Here is a 25,116-nt window from a genome sequence, read left to right as displayed (position 1 = left end):
ACGCCGCTGGACCGGCCTGTGCGTCCACAGACAGGGGGGTTGCCACACCATGAACAAACTTAATTTCCACAGGTCCACTAGGCATCAACCTTTGATCCTAAAATGTGTCTTTGCTCTAGTGTCCTCCCATTCACACATCAACCGTCACTGTCACCATGTTCATATTTCACACAATGAAACACACAAAGAGCGCGTCTCACAAGCAGAAACACACACAGAAACCTCTGAGCTCACCTTTGAAAATGCAAGCGCACCATAAGCCAGACTCTATTTCACCTCTATTTCATATGCTGCACTTTGGCCGCGTTTTAGAAGTTTTTCCCCATTTCTTGCAACAGAAGCCAGTCATAGACAAAGTTAAATGTGGAGGGTAAAGTGGGCTGCAACTCTAGTCTCAACGTAGAATGTTTTTAGTATCTTGCTAGAGCCAGTTCCTATGACACACTGGAATTCAGCCTCAACTTATGATGTTAGTATCTCGCGCCGAAAACCAGACACCGACAAATTTAATGTGAAAATACGTGTAACTCAGCGAACAGATTAATTTGGAAAGCCCAATATGCACATTTGGTATTTATAATACAACAGGCTGTGCTTACCTTTTATATTTGGACCGGTCCTCTGTTCGCCTCGCCTCACGATCTCACCACAGGCCAAATCTGCCCCTCCTCAGCACACCAAAGATCCGGGTCACCAGGCACCAAGTTGTTAAAATCTCCCAATTCTTTTAATCTTTGGGCTGAAGGAAGGACAATACTCGGTGTATAAATGCTCAATCAACAATCATTTATTTCCATACAATTCAACACTTATGAGCATAAGCCATCCGGATGGGGAGACATGCATGAAGAGGGTCACAGCAAATCTCAAAATGGTGACGGGTTACACAGCTTCTTATAGCCTCTAGTGGCCCCCACCTAGTCGTAAAAGCCTAAACATTCACATTCTTTCTCTGTTACGGCGCCTAAGTTATGACCTCGGCTCCTTATTTTTCTGCCCTCTGTAAAGGTGGGGGTATGGAATGTGGTCTGTCTCTTCTATTATCGGCACAAGGTCCTCTGCACACAACATTCTCTTCATGATTCAGCAGTATGAAATGTCAAGAAACAGTGTAACACATTCACAGCAGATCAAGGGTACAGGGTAATGCACACCTGTCTAACAAATCCAAAAATGGTCACATTCTTTTAACCCAAAAATATAATGGAAACTAAGCTACATACACAGCACACAATCTAGACTAAAGGATATTATATGACCTACAGCAGTTAACATAATTCAACTACTTTAACTACAGATATAAGATAACATATGATAACAGAATAATCTCACAATATATAGGTTATATACATATATAGGTTAGGTTGGTCACCAGTTGAATGTCTTCCTTTTTTGTTCATATTCTTTATTCTTTACTTGCACAAAAGCTGGCTTAAATGCTCCTTTTCTTTTCTCATGAGGTGTTGGAGGAAATCTCGTTTCCATACAATCTAGTCGTATTTCAACTCATCTGCATTTGAAATACTCACCGGGGCAGTTGCCTGAGGGTCGACAGAGCTGTTCCAACCCTTGGCACACATTCTTTGGTTCAGGTAAAAATCAAATTTGAAACAATTTACATAATAAACACAGTTTGCCAACACAATCTGACGTTCACCTTTGTTGGGCAGGAGCAAACCATCGATCTGCTAAGATTCTGCTTCTCCTGGTGATCCCTGGTCAGTTGATCTTCTTACATGCTATTCACCTGATCAAAGGAGGCCACACTTTGCCAAGTCCTCTCTTCACCATCGCCTTCTTGTTTGCGTCTTTGATTCAGGTAAGTCAAATGTGCACTGACAGGCTATTTCTCTTTGCATAGAGCAACCTAGTCTGCTGTGATCTTATGTCTCATTCTTTGTTTTTTAGGTGTTAATTCTGCTCTGCATGGCTGACTGTTTGGTTCACTGTTTGTGGAGGAGGGGTAAAGACCCTGACAGTTACTCAATACCTTACCTCACAGCCCTTGGAGATCTTCTAGGGACTGCTCTACTTTCAATTGCTTTTCTCATGCTGTGGTGCATTGGTGATCCAGGCAGTGTGTAGATTCAAAATGAGAAAACAAAACCCTTATAGTGCTTATGATTTTAAAAGGAAAAATGCAAGTAATACTGAAGATTTGCAACACACAAATGTGCCTTCACCTTTATGAACAAGTAACACAGTTTTCTGCCTTAAGGTGTTTATTTAAAACACAAGAAACACACCTACAGGACACATACAAATACTCTTAATTTTCGCACATTTCACATCTTTGTGTCTGTCTAATCCACTGCAAACCATCATGTACTTACAAAGTCAGGACGTCACGAAAACAGACAAACCATGACAGCGAGAGTGCAATTTTTTTCATCTTGTGCTTCACTCTGTGTGTGTGTGTGTGTGTGTGTGTGTATGTGTGTTGTCACAATATGGTTTCTAAATACCTGAAATTTGACTGAGAGTTTTTTCCACTGTAATTTCTCTTAGTACAGAAATGAAAGTGCAATGACACATTATGTGGAGCCCTATTCAGATGTATTGCATTTTAAATCTTTTTTATAATGTTGCAAATTTGTATTCAGTGTAGCTCTTCTACATTGTAACTTTGCTATGTCTGAAAAAGTACATTAAGTGGTAGAAACCAGCTACTGTGTCTCTTGTCTTTCCGTTTCAGATAGTTTTGAGATAATAGAAAGGCTGATGAATGAACACAGAAAAGGCAGAACAGTCCAGCTTAGTAACAACACAATAACGTACTATGTAGCAGCTGTAAACCTATCTGGGGGCTCTAGTAATGAAGCTACTGAATGTTAAACAAATTCTTCTTAATCTTTCTTTGTCTACCAGTAGAGTTCACAGCAGCCCCAAGAACTGTATGTGCAAAAGTTATGAAATTTGGGACCATATCTGGGAAAAGTCCCTCCACAGTTTTGCCTCTGAGTCTGGATTGCTCACCTAAAGATTGAAGTTAAATGTGTGATGTTCAAAAATGGGATGCTTTTAAATTTCTTGGACAAAGTCGGGTTCAAAGCACACTGTGTTAAAAAAAGAAAGAAATTTAACATTTAACATGCCACAATTTCACTATTGTGATTTTTAAAGTGACTTATGTCAGCTGACTAACTAACTGGAGAATAAAATGAGCACGGATCAATCGGTTCCCTTATTTGTGCAAAAAACCCCCGAGAAACTCAAAAACAAAGCAAACTTAAATGTAACAAATTTAAGTAAAGTGTGGGAAAGAAAAACATTTGGGATTTCAAAAAAAGAATAAAATCTAGTTGAGCTGTTGCACCAGAAGCCTTATTTGTATGATGTGTTCTGCAGCTGTTATCACTATCATACTTACGTGAGTCTGTGTTATCATTATACAATCTTTATGCATTAATCATGACTTCTCGCCAAAATTTAGTGATCCATGTCACACATTGTGGCATCATGTCACACATGATCGCAACAAACTGCTGAAACTGCACAGTATGAAGGCGCCTTTAAACCAAGATCTCGTGGGTCTGGTATGCACTGACATCAAATTTGTCTCTCAGAAAAGTATAATTTGACCTTTGATGACTGCAGTCACAAAATAAAATGTTCCTGTCACTGTTTCCTGCTTGCTTCCGAGTATGTTATCTATGATATCTATGACAGCTGCACACAGCTATTATGTGCTCAGAAGCATGAAGAAATTATGGCATTAAATTGAGACATGATGATTAATGATAATAAGCACAAGATTACAAAGACAAGCTTCCATAATAATATTTTACGGCAAAAAAAAAAGATGTTCATGAGAAAATTTTAAAACATAAAAACAAATCACACACACACACCTCTCAAGCTATGAATGTCTCACAAACCTGCAAACCTTTTCCTTCCATTATTATTTGCCTTACCAGCACAAATGAACCCAACAACGGTCTACTTGATGTTTGAGCTCAGTGGATGCAGCTTTTACTGTGCCTCTATCCACAAAAGAACTAAAATGTCACAATTATTACTTTTTATACAGGGAGTGCAGAATTATTAGGCAAGTTGTATTTTTGAGGAATAATTTTATTATTGAACAACAACCATGTTCTCAATGAACCCAAAAAACTCATTAATATCAAAGCTGAATGTTTTTGGAAGTAGTTTGTAGTTTGTTTTTAGTTTTAGCTATTTTAGGGGGATATCTGTGTGTGCAGGTGACTATTACTGTGCATAATTATTAGGCAACTTAACAAAAAACAAATATACACCCATTTCAATTATTTATTTTTACCAGTGAAACCAATATAACATCTCCACATTCACAAATATACATTTCTGACATTCAAAAACAAAACAAAAACAAATCAGCGACCAATATAGCCACCTTTCTTTGCAAGGACACTCAAAAGCCTGCCATCCATGGATTCTGTCAGTGTTTTGATCTGTTCACCATCAACATTGCGTGCAGCAGCAACCACAGCCTCCCAGACACTGTTCAGAGAGGTGTACTGTTTTCCCTCCTTGTAAATCTCACATTTGATGATGGACCACAGGTTCACAATGGGGTTCAGATCAGGTGAACAAGGAGGCCATGTCATTAGTTTTTCTTCTTTTATACCCTTTCTTGCCAGCCACGCTGTGGAGTACTTGGACGCGTGTGATGGAGCATTGTCCTGCATGAAAATCATGTTTTTCTTGAAGGATGCAGACTTCTTCCTGTACCACTGCTTGAAGAAGGTGTCTTCCAGAAACTGGCAGTAGGACTGGGAGTTGAGCTTGACTCCATCCTCAACCCGAAAAGGCCCCACAAGCTCATCTTTGATGATACCAGCCCAAACCAGTACTCCACCTCCACCTTGCTGGCGTCTGAGTCGGACTGGAGCTCTCTGCCCTTTACCAATCCAGCCACGGGCCCATCCATCTGGCCCATCAAGACTCACTCTCATTTCATCAGTCCATAAAACCTTAGAAAAATCAGTCTTGAGATATTTCTTGGCCCAGTCTTGACGTTTCAGCTTGTGTGTCTTGCTCAGTGGTGGTCGTCTTTCAGCCTTCGTCTTTCAGCCTCTTTCAACCTCCAAAGGGTTTTCACATTTTCTTACACCCCACACCTTTATCTCTACAGGCAGACAATTACACCTCCTACTGACTAACCGAACCACCATAGTTTTTCCACCTTTCTCTTTACAACCTGCTCTTTATATCTGCATCTCAGAGCCCAACTGAAACCAAGTCCACCTATATAAAAACACCCCATCAGACACACAGTATTTTCCTCAGCACTTCACAACTGCCGCAAGGTATATCGTTTTAACTTTTTATTTTTCACCTGAATGTGCGTTGGAGCCGACTTTGCTACCCGCACAGAGCGTTTCTGTCAGTCGGGCGCTGCTTATACAATAGAGAAAAGCAACAATACAGCGTGTTTCTCTGCTCCAAGAAATCCGAGGGCCTTTCACAAGGTAAGCATGTCTGTTATACCCAGGGCATAAATGTCTGTCTGTATGTCAGTGCTGATTATTCAAACCCTGTTTAAAATGTGACACGTATGTTGTCCGAAAACAATTCCTCTAAATTTGCAAAGTTACTGATTTAAAAAAATATATTTTCGAATTTTTAGTTGCATGTCAAACATATGATAGCTAAATTCACAATTGTATAATCGTGCTAAATAAAAGAGGCCCAAGCACCAAAGCCCTCTAATGCAAGCCTCTAAACTGCATGTTGATAAGTACATGAAGTGTACCTCTACCTCTACAGCTGAAAACAGATTGTATCCACACTCTGAGGGTCTGCTGAAATGTTTTTAATACGGCCCTTTTTTGACGAACTGCAGATGATGAAATCCTCTTTATTGTGGAAACTGTCCCTAAGCTATTGTTGCTCATACTTACTGAGTTCCATAGCTACTTCCTTACTATGTCAGTAAACCTTTTGAAAAGGAAGCTGTTGTAGATTTAAAGAAACATCTTAACTGAAGCAAAGGCTAAAAATTGGAATGAATTTTATGTGACTGTTCATAGTAAAGCCAACAAGTGAAAATCCAAAAACGGCTCCAATCCTTTGTACAGGGAGTGCAGAATTATTAGGCAAGTTGTATTTTTGAGGAATAATTTTATTATTGAACAACAACCATGTTCTCAATGAACCCAAAAAACTCATTAATAGCAAAGCTGAATGTTTTTGGAAGTAGTTTTTAGTTTGTTTTTAGTTTTAGCTCTTTTAGGGGGATATCTGTGTGTGCAGGTGACTATTACTGTGCATAATTATTAGGCAACTTAACAAAAAACAAATATACACCCATTTCAATTATTTATTTTTACCAGTGAAACCAATATAACATCTCCACATTCACAAATATACATTTCTGACATTCAAAAACAAAACAAAAACAAATCAGCGACCAATATAGCCACCTTTCTTTGCAAGGACACTCAAAAGCCTGCCATCCATGGATTCTGTCAGTGTTTTGATCTGTTCACCATCAACATTGCGTGCAGCAGCAACCACAGCCTCCCAGACACTGTTCAGAGAGGTGTACTGTTTTCCCTCCTTGTAAATCTCAGATTCGATGATGGACCACAGGTTCTCAATGGGGTTCAGATCAGGTGAACAAGGAGGCCATGTCATTAGTTTTTCTTCTTTTATACCCTTTCTTGCCAGCCACGCTGTGGAGTACTTGGACGCGTGTGATGGAGCATTGTCCTGCATGAAAATCATGTTTTTCTTGAAGGATGCAGACTTCTTCCTGTACCACTGCTTGAAGAAGGTGTCTTCCAGAAACTGGCAGTAGGACTGGGAGTTGAGCTTGACTCCATCCTCAACCCGAAAAGGCCCCACAAGCTCATCTTTGATGATACCAGCCCAAACCAGTACTCCACCTCCACCTTGCTGGCGTCTGAGTCGGACTGGAGCTCTCTGCCCTTTACCAATCCAGCCACGGGCCCATCCATCTGGCCCATCAAGACTCACTCTCATTTCATCAGTCCATAAAACCTTAGAAAAATCAGTCTTGAGATATTTCTTGGCCCAGTCTTGACGTTTCAGCTTGTGTGTCTTGTTCAGTGGTGATCGTCTTTCAGCCTTTCTTACCTTTCTTACCATGTCTCTGAGTATTGCACACCTTGTGCTTTTGGGCACTCCAGTGATGTTGCAGCTCTGAAATATGGCCAAACTGGTGGCAAGTGGCATCTTGGCAGCTGCACGCTTGACTTTTGTCAGTTCATGGGCAGTTATTTGGTGCCCTGGTTTTTCCACACGCTTCTTGCGACCCTGTTGACTATTTTGAATGAAACGCTTGATTGTTCGATGATCATGCTTCAGAAGCTTTGCAATTTTGAGACTGCTGCATCCCTCTGCAAGATATCTCACTATTTTTGACTTTTCTGAGCCTGTCAAGTCCTTCTTTTGACCCATTTTGCCAAAGGAAAGGACGTTGCCTAATAATTATGCACACCTGATATAGGGTGTTGATGTCATTAGACCACACCCCTTCTCATTACAGAGATGCACATCACCTAATATGCTTAATTGGTAGTAGGCTTTCGAGCCTATACAGCTTGGAGTAAGACAACATGCATGAAGAGGATGATGTGGACAAAATACTCATTTGCCTAATAATTCTGCACTCCCTGTACATGTTTTTTGTGGTGCTCTATTTAAAAACTATTAGCCTGGAGAAGTCTGGAGGAACATGAAAAAAATCTCTGGACACTTCCAGGACAATGGAGGAGCCACAGTGTCTGCTGGCCGGGGGTGGGCTAACGACTTGAATCTGTTTTTTAACAGATTTGACAATGGCCCACTTATCACCTCTCCCACCCCCCAGGTTCCATTAACCCCCCTCCAGTTGCCGCCCCCCCCCTCCGGGTGCAATGCCATTGTCACCTGAGCTCTCCTCTCACCACAACCCTGCTTCACCCCTATCCACACATCTATCCATAACAAAGCGAGCCCCACCCCCCACTCCAGCCCAGCCTCACATCTACTTCACAGCTGATCAGGTGAGAAATCAGCTCAAGAGGACAAAGGCAAGGAAGGCAGCAGGTCCGGATGGAATCTGCTCCAGACTGCTCAGGGACTGTGCAGACCAGCTCTGTCAGGTGGCCCTGTACATCTTCAACCTGAGCCTGAGCCTGGAGAGGGTTCCTGAACTGTGGAAGACTTCCTGTGTGGTTCCGGTGCCAAAAATCGCACACCCCAGGGAGCCCAAACACTTCAGGCCTGTTGCCTTGACTTCTCATCTGATGAAGACCATGGAAAGGCTCATCCTGCACCACCTTCAGCCACTAGTGGGCTCAGTGTTGGACCCCCTGCAGTTCGCCTACCGTTCTGGAATTGGGGTGGATGACGCTGTCATCTACCTGGTACACCGATCCCTCTCTCACTTAGAGCAGGCGGGGAGCACTGTGAGGATCATGTTTTTTGACTTCTCCAGTGCTTTCAACACCATCCAACCCGCACTACTGAGAGGGAAGCTGGAGGGAGCCGGAGTAGGCAAACAGCTGACTGCATGGACCATCGACTACCTTACCAACAGACCACAGTATGTGAGGCTCCATGACTGTGTGTCCGAGGTGGTAATCTGCAGCACGGGGGCACCACAGGGCACGGTTCTCTCACCTTTCCTGTTCAGCCTTTACACTTCAGACTTCTGTTATAATTCAGACGATTGCCATATACAGAAGTTCTCAGATGATACAGCGATCATTGGATGCGTATCAGACGGGAATGATCAGGAATACAGGGGGGTCATCAGTGACTTTGTTGGCTGGTGTGAGACCAACGTACTCCAAATCAATGCCGGCAAGACAAAGGAGATGATCATAGACTTCAGGAGGAAGTCACCCCCTACAACACCGGTGAACATCCAAGGGAAAGACATTGAGATAGTGGACTCTTATAAGTACCTGGGTGTTCACCTCAACAATAAACTGGACTGGACTACAAATACAGACGTCCTGTATAAGAAGGGCCAGAGTCGACTCCACCTGCTGAGGAGACTGAGGTCCTTCGGAGTCTGCAGGACTCTGTTAAGGACATTCTATGACACTGTGGTAGCATCTGCCCTTTTCTGTGCAGTGACCTGCTGGGGGAGTGGATGCACGGACAGGGACAGGAGCAGGATTGACAAACTGGTGCGGAGGTCTAGCTCCGTGCTGGGATGTCCCCTGGAGTCTGTGGAGGTGGTTGGTGAGGGGAGGATGTTAGTAAAGCTGACATCCATCATGAACAACCCACATCACCCACTGCATGAGTATATGAGTGGGCTGAGCAGCTCCTTTAGTCAGAGACTGAAACACCCTCGCTGCAGGAAGGAGCGCTTTCGCAGATCATTCATCCCAACAGCAGTTAGACTCTATAACTCCTCAATCACGATGTCATAAGTCACTGGACACTGTGAACATCCACGGTCACCACTTCATGCATAATGGACCTTCCATGACCTTCCAAGCTATATAGTTTGTCTTCCATATTTCCAACTATATCCATAATCACATACTGTGTATGCTACCATTGTATATAGTGTATTATCTTACTTTTTTTCATTGATTGTACTTATTTGTATTTTTGTATTTCCTTCATATATCTGTACCTGAGCTGAGGTGACGCAAAAATTTCCCCGTTGTGGGATCAATAAAGTCTCATCTTATCTTATCTTATGTGTGTGTAAGCGTGTTTGCATTTAGCCCTCTGCACTCAAGGCATTTCCTACACTTTATCAGTCCGGACATCACACCGAACGAAGCTTATGACCTTCAAAAGACCGAGTGCCAACTCATTATGAGCACATTTGCAATGCGTGTATGAAAATTATTAAAACCACTCATTTTAATAAAAAAGACATCAAAAACAAATTAACCATTTTTACTTCTAACATTTGCCCATACACAAAAATCATGTGTTTCCTTCCGCTTACCGTCCCACGGTTTCCTCTCCAGTGTGGTACTCAGCTTCTCGTGAACACAGGCATTTTATCTTCTAAACGCTATTCAGTTCATTTCAATGATTAACGCTTAAACATGGAAATAATGATTTATGCTTCTCACTGGTTCTCTAAAGAAGTCTGGAAACCTTTTGGGTCATTATTAGCTTAAGTTTTACCATACCTGAGTTATTAAAACACAAATGAAGTCATAAAAATGTTCATATAACCCTTGTTTGATGTTAAAACTCAACTTCCCCCCCTTTTGACACATTCCCATGTGTCAATTCAACGGAGCTAGAAAATTAAAAGACAAGGTTAGTGACCTCATATCTCCGAAAGTATCAGATTTTCTCCTATCCAGTGTCGTTGCTCCAGTCCTGTCATCCTGTGCCAGGGAATGAAATCAATGTAATTGTCATGTTAGATCTGTTCAACTCCCGGCTCCGCCCAGAGCCTGCGTCCGCAGAACTATCTAGAAACAAAACCTGTATTAATATGACCTTCACATGTAAAAACGCCTCTTTTAAATTTTATTTCCCCCTGTTTTTCCCTCACTGACCACAGCAGGGGAATCTATGTTTTGATTCAGCCATGAATCCAGCTCACCTGATTCATCACTGAGCCCCACCGTCACTGGCATCTGACAGGGTGGCGCTGCATATTCTTCTTTTAATGTCACTATTTTCAATCTGTTAATTAGAGTGCTTAAACATCAAATAGGCTGAGTCTATAACAAGTCAATACAGCTGTAAATGTGGCCAATTATCAATCTATTACCAATCCATAACAAAAGATACCTTTTATTTTATGCATGCTTTTAGTCAACCACTCACCCAGAGGATCTTCAATCCCAGAAAATTCCTTCTCCTCATTTAATAAGACTGTCCTCCTTCCATGCCCTGGTAACTGGTCCATCCAGAGCTGTATCATCTTGAAATATACATACAACAAGCCAAACCACACCTTGGTCACACCAACCCTTTTCCGCCCTGAAGATGTCCAACGCCATCTTAGTCTGGACTGTCGAAGGTGACTTTAACGCTGACTGTTCCGACAATCCATTTTATAACATTTCCTGGTCAGATTAGCCAATCTCTGCACACTGGAATAAACATAATCAACATGGTCAACATTTTTCCTGCGTGTTATTTCACCATCTTATCGATTCCAACGCTCCATCCTTATGTGGTTTGCTACATTATATTTATCTAGAACTCCACTCTGTCTCTAAATGTTTGAAGAATTTTTCTTTTTCTGGGGTCTAATTTTAAGACCATATTTGACCATAAGTGAAATTAATGGTGTTATCACCCCCATCTGGGCTTACCTTTCCCACTTTTGATGATATTCCTCCCTATCCTTTGCAAGTACCCCCTTTTGGTGGCGAGAAACTGTTGGTGTGGACAAGTGGGTGCTGTAAAAACAAAAGCTCAGGACAATTGGGGCCAGAACAGTTATCAGTCATGTGCTTCATGCAAAATTTGCATATATTTGATTTCATATTGATCCTCTGAGTGTAATGGTACATTTTAATCTGAATTTATCAAAACTAAACACAATAGGTTTTCTGTCTGTAATTTGCTCTTGTTCTCTTGCAGTACCACATTCTATCACATGCCCCTGTCGGTTATATCTCTACTTTTTAAATTGCTGACCATTTCAAGAAAGAACCTAAATCACATGGACCCGTGTTTGTTATTACATATCTCCATTTTGAATGTGACAAGGCTATCATTCCCCTGTTATTCATAGGTATTGTTAAAGTTTTGGCTTTTTCCTCTATAAAAGTTAATTTACTTTTTACAGTTGCCTGCTATGGTTAATAATAACATGTTCAGTCACGAGTGAAATCAAACCTTTTCTTCACTTTAGCATTTAACCTTCCCAACAATATAATGTGATACATTAATCGAAACACAGCTAATAAAACACAATTTTCTTATCGCAAACATCAGTAACTTGAAATTAGCCACCAAAGGGTTAAGTCTGCAGTTCCACACTCCCATGTGAAGCTACATTCTCCCCCTCTGCTCTCTCTTATCCTCCTGCTCCTGCAAAAACAAAACAAAGTATCCACCCATCTGTTACAGGCTGGGTGAATTATTGCTCAACATTTACTAATCCTAAAGTCTGTGTCGTTTTTGTCTCAGAATCAAGTCAGTCAAAACTTTTAGTCCGTCCATCACATGTCCAGTCACATGCATACATTCACACACATTCATACCAGATATTGCTGCTAATGGAGTCTCACGCGCGACCTATTCGAGTATCCATCACCAGCAAGATGACGTCATCATTTTAAAGGAAAACAGTTCCTTGTTTTTTTTGGACTGGATTGACTCGCTGCAATCCTTTTAGTGCTCAGGACTTCTCATGTGATCAGTGTCCCATATAAGTGAATTTCTCCCAAGCCCATTATAATCATGGAGAAAAATACTTTGCGACTGTTTTCAGTAAGAATATTTTATAGCGCTTTAAAGTTCAATCTCTCAGGCCTGAATGAAAGAGCTGATTTGTTAAATCAGGAACTCACAAAATACCAAAATATCACCACCGGTGGATCACACCTCTCAGATGTTCTTATTTCAGTGCACTGTAACAAAAGCAAAAACAAACGTAACCAATAAAATACTCATATAATAACAAATACTGGTGCCCGTTGCAAACATGTCCAAGCATAAAACCATCTTTCTCTCTCTTAGAGAAAGAAAACAATCCTAACCTGGCTGATAAAATCAACCTAGTGTTAAGCAAAACCCAAAAATCAACCAAAACTTCACCAGAAAGTTTTTCTCCCTCCTGGGATAATATTGTGTAGGAATACAGGGACCGTAACTCCTTTTTGCACTGAAAAAAAAACATGTTGGATTTACTTGATTCAATAGTGGACACTGGTTGCACACAAATGTTTTGCTTTGGCAGAAACTTAAACAACTGAGTTAAATCAACACAACCTTTTCATATTCAGTAAACCTGTGAATTTTGTGTTCATACAACACGATTGAAACATGTTCAGATGGAGTAAGTTGAGCTCCTGGAATATTTTAATCCTTCACAATTCTGTCATTTTATTTCAACACTATTCAATAACTTTTATCCAAATACTACTTGGTCACTTAAATACTACATGTTGTCTTCATATTACATACGGTTCAACAAAGTCTAGATCCTGGTTACCGTAAAAATTGAATGGGTCTACCACAACTACCATCCTCCTATCTTTATCCTGGTTGCAGCAGGGCTGGGAAATAACCCTGAAGTGATAGGTTGCCAGGCAGGGTACACCCCGGACAGCTGACCAGTCTATCACATAGAAACAAACAACCATTTACACTTACATTCACGGATAATTTAGAATCATCAATTAATCTAGCTCTAATAACTGCATGACTTTTTCTCTCACACTGGAAACCAGAATACCCAGAGAGAAACCACTGCAAACTAGCCAGACTGTGGACTTGAACCCAGGACCTTCTTACTGTGGAGCAACAGCACTAACCAGCATGCCAACAATCTAGGAAATACAGGAAAGCTATGATTTCCTGTATTTGATGCAGGAATTCTTTTGTTCTTGCCCTTGACAGGTTAATCCACAATAAATAGCAATAGCATGCATGTGGTGTGTGTGTCGTTGTCTGCCTCTTATAACTTCAGTGATTTTCCTGCAGTTTGAAATCTTATGCGGTCTTGTGAATTCCGTGAGTTCAGCAACTAACCACTCTTACTAGATTGTATCGTGTCATCTCAACGAGAACAAATTAAGTTGTTGAATTTCGTACAGATCTTTAAAGCCTGAGGCAATTGTGTTAAATACACGCGAGATGCTTACGTAAATCCAAGAGCTGGCCCTTTTTTTTTTTTTTTCAGTGTGTTCCTCCTTCAATTAAATCTCAATCACAAAAATGTGGCGCTCCGAAATAAAACTCACACCGTTAATTCATCATTTTCACTCTGTACCACTGCTCCTTACCAGGCTGTGTGAAGCACAGTAAACAATTCCGTCGAGGCCTTGAGCCATAAACAGACATCACGCACAGACATTGTTTTCATAACCAAACTGCTTTAGACCTTGTCCCTTAAACCTACACAAACGCCCTCTGGGTGACATGAAACGCATTTAACCAATAAACAATCAATGGCTTCTTGTTGTTGTAACAGATTCTGTATTTGGATGTTTGTGTGCAGCATTTTGCGTATCAGCATAAGCATTTGTTAGTAAAGCATTCTTCATTGCACAAGCGTGTGCATGTGTATGTGTGTGTACTCAGGTTTCCAGGTTGAGAGAAATCCACCTGTATTAACACACTAAAACATCCACTTACTATTTCTTTTCTGAAAACATCCATTCGCTTCATCTGCCTAGATTTTACTCTCGCTCTCTCTTGGTGCATACTTCACACAGTCAGGCAGTTGCCTTTTAGGGGCATGCAAAGTTCCTGTCACACACACACAGATACTCACCCCCAGCAGCTGCAAAGCCGTTTTCACGTCCTCTATCCACACTCTCAGCCACAATCCTCCGCTCCTCAATATGAATGTATAAAACCAGTAATAATTATCCCTAGAAACACACACCCTCAAGAAAATTCACTGTATTTAGTCATTTATTCGTACTCACTGTGACAAATGCAATTCATGTAAAGAAGATCCTCTAAAGGTGAAATTTCAATTTGGCACGACCCCGAAATAAGCATGCCTTTTATCTAAATAAAATGAAATTACTACACCACATCTAGTGCTGAAATTCGTGCTTGATCACACCCTATATTATGATAAAACCAACAGTAAATCAAATGTAACTGCTTATATTATTGAACTGAACCAAGAACCACTTAAAAATCTTATAAATCCTGCTTCACACCACAAAACTGAAACAAATCACCCCCGTATTTATCACTCAATCTCACCCTGCTGACTGAAGTGCCGGTCTAAATCATGCACGATTTGTCTCTTCTATATCAAAACCCAGCCAAACATCAAACATTCACCCTAGTCATTCAAAACTTTATTTGTAATATTATAATCAGCAAAATCAGCGTCTTAATTACAGGCATGTATCATTGTTTGCAACAGTGTTTATAAAGCCGCTAATACTCTAAGCGTTTCACCGCCTCCTCTCACACCAAACTCTCTTATTTTATATTACAAAGACGTCTTATATTTACAATCACTCTCAGGCCTGACAGCTTTAGCGCCTAAACAATTTCGACAAATTTAAGTTAACGGTCCAACCAAAAAAGTCCAACTTTTTTGTGATCAATTAACCAGTATCTGTCCAACAGTTTCTGGCCTCATCTCTAAAGTCCCTAACTCAATTTAAAAGTGTCCAACACCCAAGGTCCAACCTTTGCCGCCCAAAAAAGCGCAGATACCATTCCAAACGATAAAGAGACTCAAACTCTTAGCTTATTCCAGGATGCCCTGTACCCCACAGTCAAGCCAAACTGAACTAACCCTGTTCGCCGACAGGTCAAGGTCGCGCGTCTGCGGCCAGGAGGGACCGTAACGTCCGGGCTATGCGCTTCCTAGCAGTCCAACTGCCGTCCTTGAAAAATTTATAATACTTTGAAACAACAGTCAACACCCCAAAACAAGTGTATGACTGACGCAGGTCCAACCAAAATGACCAATTCCCTATCACACTAAATTCACTTAGTAGTCCAACTGCTTTAAATTCTCTTAGCAGTCCAACTGCTTTAAATCCTCAGTACTGTCACTTTCAACGTTTCATTATCATTACTTTAACTTCAATTCTCATGAGATTTTCTCATCAAAATCAAAACAGACACTCACCAGCAACTTTTACTGAATAGACATTTAATTTTATCGTCCAATTCAGCACACTTCGGATAAAATCAACAGGCCTGTGCCTACCTCTTTTATAAAGGCGCCTGTCCACTCAGTTCGATTGCCGGATAATGTCTGCCCATCTGACCACCTCGGACCGTCCAAGCCTCCAACTTCCACCCCAATACCACAGGACAAGCCCCCAAACTGTTACGGATTCAAAGTATTGGAGATGGATACAAGAGGAAAACCAAAATAACAACACTGGTCCGGCCGGGTTGAGTCAAACGATGATTTTAATGTACACGCGTGGGAGATGGACACTGTATGCAGACAGCATCAGATCTCAAAATGGTGGAGCATTGATGTCAAAGGAGTTTTGCTTTTAAAGGTTTTATTATTCATATAATAATCAGCTAAGAGTGTTTATATTTCTGTTTGTACTCAACCAGCTGCACAATTAACCGCTGGCTCTTTGCTCTATAACGGAAACTGTTTGCCGTAACATTATCTGTCAGCAACAGGAAACCGCCACCCAAGAATAAGAAACAACCTTGTAGAGAACACAACGTTTTGAGAAGTCACACCTGCCTGCTTGACTAGATAAGCATGTTATTTCCTTTTTTGTATGCTTCATGCTGTGTATAAATAAAGGCAGAGAGCTGCTGCAGGGTGTGAGTCTCCGTTGAGCTCTCACCCGTGCACGTTAAACTGCTTAAGTGTCTGAGTGTTATTTCATTATATCTGAGTGCTTGATAAAAGAATATCTCTAACAATTGATCAAACTCTTATAGCCTCTAGTGGCCCCCACCTAGTCATAAAAGCCTAAACATTCACATTCTTTCTCTCACACGGCGCCTAAGCTACGGCCTTGGCTCCCTGTTTATCTGCTCCTGCTGAGATGGGGCAGTATGCTCTGTTCTCTTCTAATCAGACAAATAAGGTGATGACTTTCTGCGAACAGTATTTCTTATAACTCAGCAGTATAATGCATCATAAAACAATATCATTCATTCACAATAAATCAGCAGTCTAATGTAATGCAAATCAGTTTAACAAATGTAATAGTTATCACCTTCTTCTAATTCAGGAGAATAATGCAAACTAAAACTACATAATAATTCACAATCTTTAATTAGGGGTATAACATGGCATAAGGTAATATTATAATCCCACATTGCTCATACTTACTGAGGTCCCTAGCTACTTCCTTACTATGTCAGTAAACTTTTTGAAAAGGAAGCTGTTGTAGATTTAAAGAAACATCTTAATTGAAGCAAAGGCAAAAAATTGGAATGAATTTTATGTGACTGTTCATATTAAAGCCAACAACAAGTGAAAATCCAAAAACCGGCTCCAATCCTTTGTATTAATGATCTCCCCCCCCTCTGTGTGTGTGTGTGTGTGTGTGTGTGCCCTCACAGAAGGAAGGTCACAGCAGGAGCTTTTCTCAAACGCATTACCAATCAGTTTATTTTTTACAAGAAGTGTAGCTCATACAATGGTATAAATGTATTCTTTGCGATACTTAATAAATACGAAACTCTAAAGATTTTGAGTTCAGGCACATTGTGAAACAAGAATCTAAATATTTGTGTCACAATGATTTCTATAAAAGCATGTTGTTTATGGGCATAATGTAACAAATCTTTTGTGACCCTATTAATGATCAATGATAATTGAAGAGGAACCCTGGCTCAGGACATTTTCATGACAAGTGACAGCGCAGACAACTACTAATGAGAGAACATGTTTTATCATCATAAACACGGTGATATGAAGCATCGTTAAAGTGTCACTTCAGTAATGTTGACTCATGTTTTTAATAATGACTTTAAAACACTAAACTCTAATTTCTGTGGTTTATTTTAAGTTTACAGAATATAACATGTGGTATGACGACGAGTTTTACTTCTCACTGTCCGTGTTATGTGTATCTATTTATCATGTATGCTACTTTGCTCTGTGGACTGTAAAATGTTTCATGGTGTTCATGAAATAAACCAGACTTTCACTGTGTGCATCTTTTACTGTTTTTCTGCTTTTGTTCACTCCAAGTTTGACAAAACCTACAGATATCCAGAGTTAACTCACTAACAATGTGGAGCAGTCACAGTGTATTTAGCTGCTTTTTCCCTGAACACAACCAACTGAGAGAAACGCCTGTAGTCCACACTTTGGTCATTTGAACGCTGAAGAAGATTTGTTCCATAGACACCTTATACTAGTGTTTCCTGCACTACTATGTTCTATTTAAATCCAGATTCCTTTTATAGTTTGCAGTGAAATTTGTTAAACCATTGCTTAATGGGACAGAAGTACAAGTCACTCTTTACTAACACATTTGTAGATGAGTTTATTGCTGAACAACACAGCTAGCAGTCTCACACACTCTTTAGGTTTTTCAAGTTATGTGTGTAAGGGTTTAGTCTATCAAACCTTACCCTTTTCTCCCCAGTATCACAACAGTATGACTCCCAAAGTGCGGCTCAGTAAACAACCAATGATTCTAAAGCCAGAACAGAAAGATACAGTTGGAAGATGAATGATTGCGTTTTTATGATACGTAGTAAAACGACCCCCTCTTCTTCTTCTCTGTGTTGTTGTTGTTGTTGTTGTTCGTGTGTGTGTGTGTGTGTGTGTGTGTGTGTGTGCCTTAGAAGTCAAATAATACATTAGCCATACTTAAAAAAAACATCTGAATTTCATTTAGAACTGAGATTCTAAGTTGTAAGCAGAAATCTTATGCACAGCCAGAAACATGTTTCCCCACTTTCACAATGCTGAGGTGTCAAATCCACAACACCCCAACAAATGGTTTGTTACACGCGGGTGTGAAGGGCAAGCTTTACTTACACAGCCTCACACACAGTAGATTTTTAAAGTTTTTGGGTACAGGGGTTTAGCCACAGATGCAACATCCACTTTTGATAAAGATCACTCCACCTGTTTATTTCTTAAGAAATTAAGCATCTTTATTAAGCTCTTATTTATAAATGTCTACACAATAATAGACACCGTGTGCTCTGTGACATTATAGTCTTCTACTTCTGCTTCCATTGGTTTGCATTTTAAACTCCCAGCCTTTCAGTTTGTTATGAACGACTTATATTTCTAACATTTTGTGATATAAAAGTGAACCATGCGACTTTTTTTATTTTCTGTTTGATGGAATGACTTAAGACACGAGTTATTTAAACAATTCTAAATGACAGTGTGATGGCCATAGTACTTTATGTGGGCCAAATGTGTTAAGGATAATGTTTATCAATGTAAAATTGCAAAGAACTTGTGGATAGAATATAACATTTTGTAAACAGTTACCTCAGAAACTGTACTGGCAGATCTATGTATGTAAGGTAATACTTTCCAAAGTACTTCCACTTAAGTAACTAAACACATAAAGTCACCCTTACCAATAATCCACTGCTCCTTGAAAAAGTAGCACAAACAGACAACTGACTGAGCAATGATAAGTAGAGCTACCCGAGGCCGATACTCAAGCAGAAGAAAATTAAAAGTTGTTGTTTTTGTGGCTCGAAAAATTAAAGAAAGTATGTTTAATAATTCAACAAGACCCGCACCTTCAACACATGTACATTCAAATTTTGGAACAGGCTCAACATTGCTGTTGTTCAATAGTTTTTATCCGTTCGAAAAAGTCATTTTACGGCTTTAATGTTTCCAGCTGATAAGGAGAATGAGTGCATTTCAAATGAGCGTCCAAAGGCTTTAAACATCTGCTTTGTCTGTAACGACAGTATCAAACTACAGAGCATTGTTTTTACTAAAATTCAACATTTTCAGATGAAAATTTGGCTGTTTTTTGTTTTTTTTCACTGTAACACCCCCCTCAATGCCATTTTTAGGATATTCTTGGTGATCCCACCTTTTTTCATATTTATGCTTTTGGCACTGAGGGTATCTAATACGCATGTTGTCACTGTGTTTTTGTACTACCAGCTGCGAGCACTGCTTTTGCTTTGAGCAGTCTGTTTTTATTTTGTCTCGTGAATGTGTTTTTTTCAAACGAGATCCTCGTCAGTTTGATTTTGTTACCACAAACTTTGTGTGAAGTTCACAACAGAGGTAAAGAGATTTAAACATCCAGTTTAAGGAGGCAGGCAGGGGTTGGACCACCTGCACAGGACAGGTGAAGCAGAGAGTGTCAGGGGAGATGTGCAACAGAAGCAGAGGGAACATTTTACAAGATGATAAATGGCACATTTAGGTGATTAAGGATTTGTTGACAAGATTAAAAGACACGTCCGTCCGTCACAAAACAGACTGCTCAAAGCAAAAGCAGTGCTCGCAGCTGGTAGTACAAAAACACAGTGACAACATGCGTATTAGATACCCTCAGTGCCAAAAGCATAAATATGAAAAAAGGTGGGATCACCAAGAATATCCTAAAAATGGCATTGAGGGGGGTGTTACAGTGAAAAAAAACAAAAAACAGCCAAATTTTCATTTGAAAATGTTGAATTTTAGTAAAAACAATGCTCTGTAGTTTGATACTGTCGTTACAGACAAAGCAGATGTTTAAAGCCTTTGGACGCTCATTTGAAATGCACTCATTCTCCTTATCAGCTGGAAACATTAAAGCCGTAAAATGACTTTTTCGAACGGATAAAAACTATTGAACAACAGCAATGTTGAGCCTGTTCCAAAATTTGAATGTACATGTGTTGAAGGTGCGGGTCTTGTTGAATTATTAAACATACTTTCTTTAATTTTTCGAGCCACAAAAACAACAACTTTTAATTTTCTTCTGCTTGAGTATCGGCCTCGGGTAGCTCTACTTATCATTGCTCAGTCAGTTGTCTGTTTGTGCTACTTTTTCAAGGAGCAGTGGATTATTGGTAAGGGTGACTTTATGTGTTTAGTTACTTAAGTGGAAGTACTTTGGAAAGTATTACCTTACATACATAGATCTGCCAGTACAGTTTCTGAGGTAACTGTTTACAAAATGTTATATTCTATCCACAAGTTCTTTGCAATTTTACATTGATAAACATTATCCTTAACACATTTGGCCCACATAAAGTACTATGGCCATCACACTGTCATTTAGAATTGTTTAAATAACTCGTGTCTTAAGTCATTCCATCAAACAGAAAATAAAAAAAGTCGCATGGTTCACTTTTATATCACAAAATGTTAGAAATATAAGTCGTTCATAACAAACTGAAAGGCTGGGAGTTTAAAATGCAAACCAATGGAAGCAGAAGTAGAAGACTATAATGTCACAGAGCACACGGTGTCTATTATTGTGTAGACATTTATAAATAAGAGCTTAATAAAGATGCTTAATTTCTTAAGAAATAAACAGGTGGAGTGATCTTTATCAAAAGTGGATGTTGCATCTGTGGCTAAACCCCTGTACCCAAAAACTTTAAAAATCTACTGTGTGTGAGGCTGTGTAAGTAAAGCTTGCCCTTCACACCCGCGTGTAACAAACCATTTGTTGGGGTGTTGTGGATTTGACACCTCAGCATTGTGAAAGTGGGGAAACATGTTTCTGGCTGTGCATAAGATTTCTGCTTACAACTTAGAATCTCAGTTCTAAATGAAATTCAGATGTTTTTTTTAAGTATGGCTAATGTATTATTTGACTTCTAAGGCACACACACACACACACACACACACACACACGAACAACAACAACAACAACAACACAGAGAAGAAGAAGAGGGGGTCGTTTTACTACGTATCATAAAAACGCAATCATTCATCTTCCAACTGTATCTTTCTGTTCTGGCTTTAGAATCATTGGTTGTTTACTGAGCCGCACTTTGGGAGTCATACTGTTGTGATACTGGGGAGAAAAGGGTAAGGTTTGATAGACTAAACCCTTACACACATAACTTGAAAAACCTAAAGAGTGTGTGAGACTGCTAGCTGTGTTGTTCAGCAATAAACTCATCTACAAATGTGTTAGTAAAGAGTGACTTGTACTTCTGTCCCATTAAGCAATGGTTTAACAAATTTCACTGCAAACTATAAAAGGAATCTGGATTTAAATAGAACATAGTAGTGCAGGAAACACTAGTATAAGGTGTCTATGGAACAAATCTTCTTCAGCGTTCAAATGACCAAAGTGTGGACTACAGGCGTTTCTCTCAGTTGGTTGTGTTCAGGGAAAAAGCAGCTAAATACACTGTGACTGCTCCACATTGTTAGCGAGTTAACTCTGGATATCTGTAGGTTTTGTCAAACTTGGAGTGAACAAAAGCAGAAAAACAGTAAAAGATGCAGACAGTGAAAGTCTGGTTTATTTCATGAACACAATGAAACATTTTACAGTCCACAGAGCAAAGTAGCATACATGATAAATAGATACACATAACACGGACAGTGAGAAGTAAAACTCGTCGTCTTACCACATGTTATATTCTGTAAACTTAAAATAAACCACAGAAATTAGTGTTTAGTGTTTTAAAGTCATTATTAAAAACATGAGTCAACATTACTGAAGTGACACTTTAACAATGCTTCATATCACCGTGTTTATGATGATAAAACATGTTCACTCATTAGTAGTTGTCTGCGCTGTCACTTGTCATGAAAATGTCCTGAGCCAGGGTTCCTCTTCAATTATCATTGATCATTAATAGGACGCACAAAAGATTTGTTGCATTATCCCCATAAACAACATGCTTTTATAGAAATCATTGTGACACAAATATTTAGATTCTTGCTTCACAATGTGCACGAACTCAAAATCTTTAGTTTCATATTTATAAAGTATCGCAAAGAATACATTTATACCATTGTATGAGCTACACTTCTTGTAAAAAACTGATTGGTAATGCGTTTAAGAAAAGCTCCTGCTGTGACCTTCCTTCTGTGAGGGCACACACACACACACACACACACACACAGAGAGAGAGAGGGGGGAGATCATTAATACAAAGGATTGGAGCCGTTTTTGGATTTTCACTTGTTGTTGGCTTTAATATGAACGGTCACATAAAATTCATTCCAGTTTTTTTTTTGCCTTTGCTTCAATTAAGATGTTTCTTTAAATCTACAACAGCCTCCTGTTCAAAAAGTTTACTGACATAGTAAGGAAGTAGCTAGGGACCTCAGTAAGTATGAGCAACAATAGCTTAGGGACAGTTTCTACAATAAAGAGGATTTCATCATCTGCTGTTCGTCAAAAAGTGCCGTATTAAAAACAATTCAGCAGACCCTCAGAGTGCTGATACAAACTATTTTCAGCTGTAGAGGTAGAAGTACACTTCATGTACTTGTCAACATACAGTTTAGAGGCTTGCATTAGAGGGCTTTGGTGCTTGGGCCTCTTTTATTTAGCACGGTTATACCATTGTGAATTTAGCTATATAAATATGCTCAAGAGTCTATCATATGTTTGACATGCAACTAAAAATTCGAAAATATATATTTTTTAAATCAGTAACTTTGCAAATTTAGAGGAATTGTTTTCGGACAACATATGTGTCACATTTTAAACAGGGTTTGAATAATCAGCACCAACATACAGACATTTATGCTCTGGGTATAACAGACATGCTTACCTTGTGAAAGGCCCTCGGATTTCTTGGAGCAGAGAAACACTCTGTATTGTTGCTTTTCTCTATTGTATAAGCAGCGCCCGACTGTCAGAAACGCTCTGTGCGGGTAGCAAAGTCGGCTCCAACGCACATTCAGGTGAAAAAATAAAAAGTTAAAACGATATACCTTGCGGCAGTTGTGAAGTGCTGAGGAAAATACTGTGTGTCTGATGGGGTGTTTTTATATAGGTGGGGCTACTTTCAGTTGACCTCTGAGATGTAGAGATAAAAGAGCACGATGTAAGGAAGAAAGGTGGAAAGCCTTTGGAGACTCTGTTGGACATGGTTTCTGTTGGCCTCGGACATGATAAGATAAGATAATGTAATTAACTGTTTGTAATTAAAAATGTGGAATGTATGGAACTACAGTTGGGATGGGTGCTGGGATACTCTTGATAAGGGTGCCTCTTTTGTTTGCTTCATGACTTCTTTTGCAGACTGTTGGGCGCGTAAACCACCTCTGGCTAACTGTTACGGAGTGTTGGGAATTAACTGTTTGTGAAGAAACACCTTTGGGATGGGATACTCTTGATAAGGGAGCTTCTTTGTTGGGTCATACCTTTTTTACAGACTGTTGGGAGCCTAACTGCACCCCCTCTGTCTAACTGTTACAGAGTGTGACTATGTGTGAATATGTGTTTTTTAGAAGTATCACAGTTTATTTCTAAAAGAATACATGTTGTTTGTGGTGCTCTATTTAAAACTATTGGCATGTGAAACTTTTAGAAAAGTGAAATGCCCCTAAAGTAGTTAAATCATCTATGTGTAATCATCGAGTCTAACTGTTGCAGACTAGTAGATAATTATAAGACTAGTTGCATTAAAGCCGCATTGGGGTTTATACAGCGCTAGTGTGAGTATGTACTTTTAGAAGTATCACAGTTTATTTCTAAAGGGATACATGTTGTTTGCGGTGCTCTATTTAAAAACTATTAGCCTGTGAAACTATTAGAAAAGTGAAATCTTCCTAAACTATCTAAATTAAATGCTGTGTGGGAATACACTGCTTTTAGAAGTATCACAGTTTATTTCTAAAGCGATACCTGTTATTTGATCTTCCTAAACTAGCTAAATTAAATGCTGTGTGGAATATACGGTTTTTAGAAGTATCACAGTTTATTTCTAAAGGGATACCTGTTATTTGCGGCCCTCTGTTTGCTCCTAAATAGCACTGAAGAAAGGCAAAAGGCTCCTAACTAGTTAAAATACCCCTAAAGTAGTTAAATTAAATCATCTATGTCTAAATAACAGAACTCTGAGACCTATACAATCCTTTAAAAAGAGTTTAATTAAAACACATAATGGTTTCATTAAATAACACGCTATTAAACACATGTAAACTCATATGACCCCAGGACCCACATGCACGTGCAAAAAGTCCGTTCTCGCGCACGTGCGCACGCACACGGACGCGGAGGGGGATAGGGGAGGGGGGAAAATGCCCGCGGGGGTGGGGGGAGAGGGGGGGGGGGTGGGGGAGAGGGGAGAGGGGGGGGGCAAAAAAAAGTACAGGTATATTACTACTATTATGTTTTAAAGACTAAAATAATACTATTTTTACGATCAACAATATATTAAAATCACACACTGCTTTTAAAGCTTTGATTTTTTTTTTTTTTTTTTTTTTTACATTTGTGATTTTATTGCAAGCTGTCATGTTAAAATCTAGTTTTGTCCACCTGTAAGATTTATATTGCCCTGAACTCTCAAGATAATGATAAAAAATCATTTTAATGTGGTTATTCATGCCTTAATTAGAAATAAAGGGTTAAATAAATTGAAGCCACATCCAAAATAAAAACAATGTGATGATAAAGGAACACAGAACCCACT

The 25,116-nt window shown here is 39.6% G+C and overlaps 1 long non-coding RNA gene across 1 annotated transcript; it reads left to right on the top strand.

Annotated features, from left to right (window-relative positions):
• Positions 1-1,468: 1,468 nt before the first annotated feature.
• On the top strand, positions 1,469-3,085 carry LOC146382325 (uncharacterized). Its single transcript, XR_014800639.1, has 3 exons — positions 1,469-1,592; positions 1,671-1,819; positions 1,909-3,085. It is a non-coding gene; the product is annotated as an uncharacterized LOC146382325 (long non-coding RNA).
• The last annotated feature ends 22,031 nt before the right edge of the window (positions 3,086-25,116 follow it).

Source organism: Perissodus microlepis, chromosome 7 (genome assembly GCF_051167445.1).
Source record: "Perissodus microlepis isolate ML-2025 ecotype Zambia chromosome 7, ASM5116744v1, whole genome shotgun sequence".
NCBI classification, from domain to species: domain Eukaryota; kingdom Metazoa; phylum Chordata; class Actinopteri; order Cichliformes; family Cichlidae; genus Perissodus; species Perissodus microlepis.
Note: the sequence above shows the minus strand (reverse complement) of the source record. Positions and strands in the feature narration are given on the sequence as shown.